This window comes from Tupaia chinensis, unplaced genomic scaffold (assembly GCF_000334495.1).
Source record: "Tupaia chinensis unplaced genomic scaffold, TupChi_1.0 Scaffold000674_1, whole genome shotgun sequence".
NCBI classification, from domain to species: Eukaryota; Metazoa; Chordata; class Mammalia; order Scandentia; family Tupaiidae; genus Tupaia; species Tupaia belangeri.
In genome coordinates, this window is record NW_006160197.1 from 846300 (window position 1) to 851453 (window position 5154).

The following is a 5154-nucleotide window of genomic DNA, read 5'->3' on the forward strand; positions in this document are numbered from 1 at the left end:
CCTCAACCACCACACTGCCTGCTGGCCCCCTATATTTACAGGTTTTAAGAGTTCTTCCTGGGACAGCAGTTAGCGTAACGGCTGTGTTGCTGGACTCCCATTTATTTGACCACAGTTCGAACTCCGGACCTGATAGCTTAAATTCATAACGGGCGCGTGTGCGTGTGTGCCCAAGATCCCAAGAGGAGAATGGAGAAGAAGGGATTGCGGCGTGGCCATCCCCCCGATGGATGATTTTTCACTTTCTGTTTCTCTGTCTCTCTCTGTCTTTCTGGCGAACGCATGCGCCCTATAGCAAAAACTTCTCCCCCTCCCCCCCCAAAAAAGAGTTCTTCTTAATGAAATCAAGAATTATTGTAGATTTCCCAATTGTTAAATATTTCCTCTGATAAGATATTTTTGCAATAGTGTTAGAGCATGAACTTATTCCAATCCGAATTCACCAACTTAACTAGCACATTGCATAACCTTGGGCAATTTATTTAAACAGAAGAGCTTCATCTTCGCCATTTCTAAATTGGGGGTAGGAATTTTAGGGATATTATAAGCAGTAAATTAAGCCATTCAATAACATTTAATAAGTAACTATCCATGTCATGAAAAGTGTTGGTAATACGGTTATATCGAGAAAGTGTCTACTGAAAATCAAGCATCAATTGAATTAATCCTTCCTTTTTCCTTCAACCAAATCTTAGTAAAAGTAGGAATAAACAAGAACATTTTATGAAATATTCTTAAACTAACATAGAATCGAATATGTAAGGACTCACTCTTTTATCATCCTGGTTTACAGTTTGTTCTACAGCTATTTTTGTGACAAAGGCTAGCAGAATTAGACATTACTTTTATCTTTAAATTTTCAGGAAGTTAAGAACGGTGATTAAACTACCAAGATAAAGAATCTTAGAGGAATAATGGACATTGACTATAAACTAAATGGATTATCACTTATTCTGGTGATTTGAAAGGCCACATCCCATTATACATAATAATTTGATTAAAAGTAACATGCAAGGCCAGCCCGTGGCCTGGTGATTAAAGGAGCTGGATCTTGGCTGACTGTGCAGTTCAAATCCCAGACAGGTGGCTTGAAAAACACATGTGCACACATGCCCAGAAATCCCAAAATGAGGGAGAAATGGAGGAGAAGTGATTGCATGTGTCCATTCCCCATGAGGGATCTTCTCCCCCTCCCTCATTCTGTCTTTCTCTGGCAAGTGCACATTCCCTCTGGCAAACACACAAACACACACATGCACACATACGCAATGACTACTTAATAAGAAAAATTCAAACTTAAAAATAAGTTATCAATGTAATATACCGTGTTAGAAATGAATAATTAAAATCTACCACAAAGATTAAGGCACCCTTCCCCCCTTTTTTCTCCTTTAATGAATACTACATAGAAGGGGTTTTTGGTTTAAAAAATTCAATTAAAACGGCCAACTCAATGAGGCTCATAGGAGTTTCCTGTTTTTGACATCTGAGCCATATTATAATGCTCTATTTCCTGTATTTCCTTGCCTAAATAGAATTTTGCTTCAGGCAACTTTTTATCTGAACTTCTGTGTGCAGAGACCAGGGACTTTTATTGAATTGTTTCTCATGGCTACTTGATCTTAACGAAGCATTTAAATGGTACTGATGCCCTGATTTGAGCAAGGGTGCATGTCAGCCTATCAGTTAGTTACACACAGCTCATATACAACTCATTTGAGTCACAGCTAAATGTAATTATAGGACTCAGAGAAAACACAGAGAACTTCTTAATTAAAGCAATTCTCTGAATGACCTGCCTTTAATTCTTTATAAAATAGTAAGGTAGGAAACAAAGTTCTACCTAATGGGTAAGTCTCCCAAACACTTGTTACAAGTTCATTTGTTAATCAGGTATCTGGAACTTGGAATACATTTTCATGAAGGGAAATAAATTTTAGGTGATGGTTAGGTGTTTATTACAGAGTTAAAAAGTTTGTAAGGATGAACAGGAAAAAAATACAGCAAAAGAGTAGTTGAATAAAACATAAATTCAATAAAATGGTATGAAAAGATCAATGTTTTAAGGGTCAGCATTTGACATGGTGATTAAGGCACTAGACTCCTACATGGCCAACTGTGGTTCAAGTCCTGGACCCAGTGGGTTGAAAATCATGCCAGGTGCTTGGCATGTGTCCCCAAAATCCCAAGAAGAAAATGGAGAAGGGATTGTGGTGTAGCCATTCCCTCTGGGGGAATAATTTTTCACTTTCCTTCTCTCTATCTGTGTCTTTCTCTCTCTGGTGAGCACATGTACCTTATGGCAAAAAATCTTTAAAAAAAAAAAAAATCAGTGTTTTAAATTTATCCAGAGCTAAATATAAAGAGCATAAAATTGAGAGTGATAAACACAGTTCTCTTTTTTTTCCCCGCTAATTACCTATGTGACCTTAGAAAATTGCCTGGGAGCCATATATGGTATATGAGAATGTACACATTCTTTTAAATTCTTAAGAATTAGCTTTAGTTCTCTCTTTTATAGCATGCTGAGTACCTCATAAATGACAAGAAATAATTTAAACTTAACTCAAGTCCTTTAATGAGCTGCTTTTTCTGTACACAATTAATATAAATGCAAAAAATATTGAGAATCTTATATGTTGGGTACCATGTCTAAGCAAAATATTTGAAAAGATTCTTCATGATAGAAGATTTATAATACTCAGCATTATAAGTCATCAGTGAAATGCAAATTAATATCAAAATGAAATATCATTATATATCCACTAGATTGTCTAATATTTTTAAGTGGTCATTGTCAAATAATGGTAAGATGTGGAGCTGCTAGAACTCTCATACATGACCGGTGGGAGAGTACAATGGTGCAGTACTTTATTTATAAAGCTCAATATATATTTACAATATTATCCAATAATACTACAAAGTGTTTACCAAAAGAAAACAATTGTCCACTCAAAGGCTATATAGATGTTACATATATAGAAAATTTATTCATAATAGCTGAAAACTGAAATCAATTTAACTATACAAAGTTTTGTTTGTTTATATAAGCATATTATGGTCTATCAATGTAATAGAAATACTATTCAACAATGAAAATGGGGACCAGCAGTTGGCATAATGGCTATGTTGCTGGACTCCCATGTAGTCAACCATGGGTCAAGTCCCAGACCTGGTGACTTAAACTCACACTGGGCGTGTGTGCATGTGTGCCCAAGATCCCAAGAAGAGAATGGAGGAGAAGGGATTGTGGCATGGCCATAGCCCTGGGCAATGATTTCTTAGATGGAATTCCTAGGTGGATTCCTAGGAGCTTCTGAGGAAATAAACAACCTTTGGGATAAAATGGTAGGAACCTGAATTGAGAAACCACCAGTGATATTGGAGAGGAGTTCTGAAAAACCTCACAAGAGGAAGCTAAATCTTTCATCTTTATTTTTTTCTAAGTATATTTATTTCTTCCATGAGGAAGAAGATGGAGAAACACATTCTCAACAGAGTCCTTATACCATAGTCCCCCCAGTCAGCCAGAATCCCAGCATGTGCAAACTCATCCAGGTACAAACCCAGCACATGGCTTCAAACATGGCTTCAGTACTGCAGAGCACTGTTGCACCACCATGGCTGACCAATGCTTTTATCATTCAAGCCAAGGAGCAGAAGCCTGTTACGACGACACCAGTTGCAGATGAACTTTAAAAGAAAGGTTTTCCAAGACTCCCAAATGCCAGAGCTGCCCAAAATCTGCATTTGGTAAATATGAAAAGGACAGAGGAGTCAAAGAAGAAAGAAGTAGACAACCATTCCCTCATTTCCCTCCAAGACCGCAAATCCTATTGCTTCCCTGAAAAGCTTTAATTACTGAATTGAAGCACCATGAGACTATTACCGAAAGATCATGGAGACTGTTGGATATGTCATTCAGTAGCAAGGAATATTTTCCCACTGAATAAGTTTTAATGGGAGAAGTAAAAGTCAAAATAAAGTGTGTTTGAATTACAGTGTGTTCACCATGCCAATGCAACTTTCAGACAATAGATAACACTATCCACAAACACTGACTTCCTCCTCTGGTTCTAGTCAGGTTGCCTAGAAAGTCTTGAAGTTTCCACCACCTCTGTCAATCAGTTATGATGGGGCACAGAGTCATTTCATAAAACGCAGATGTTGATGTTACTTTCTTTTAAGTGTGTGTGTGGGAAAGGGTAGATGTTAAAATAACCGTGAGGAAAGAGTCTTCAGATGAGCAGCTAGAAGTTGTGCATTGTAGGCCATGAGTAGGAGCTACCAGTGTTAAGAGGAGCTAACCTTTTCTTGTTCCTACTTCTACAACAAACAGTAAAGATCCAACACCATTCCATACACAATGAAACCTAGTCTCTGGAGAGAAAGAAGGAGAAATTGATTGAGTGAATAAGTGGATGGAAGGGATAAAAGAAGAGTAGAGCAAAGGAAGAAAAGAGAATTCCTAGATTCCCATCTGAGAGCAATTCTATTTGGATTGGCTAATGACATGATGAAAAAGGTTTTGAATGTTTGCAGCATCTTCTGGACCCCAAATACAATGCTCCAGAGATGGTGACTAGATTAACAGACCACCCGGAAGATCAGCATTCACCACCACATTGATTCTAGGACCTGGGCTTCCTCTTTCTTGAAAGACCAAATCATGGAATCTTGTAAATGTATTATAAATCATTTAGTTATTAAAGACCATAGTACTCTGATTGTGAATATTTCTCTTTTTTTATTTTTTTATTTCAATTTATTTATTTGCATCCATTCACTGTACATCATTACAGCATACAAAATGAGATTTTCCATCCAGAGTACACTGTATATTGTCTCAATCAAGCACATCAACAAACATGTTATTGTCAGCAAATGATCTTCCATTTCTTGTTTTCTGTATGTTTTGCTTTTTTCCCCCCATCCTTGATTCCCTATCTCTTACCCTCTGCCATCTCCCACTCTCCTCCCACACTGTCTCCGGTATCTATGTTTGCTTTCTATACTGTTTTCCCCCCTCATTTTATTGAATCACCAAAGACCTTAATTAATCCAAGTACCCTCATAGCAATGTCCCTTCCCCCCCCCCTCTCACACCCCCTCCAGTGTCCACAATTGTCCTCCATTCCCTTCCCACCCACAATG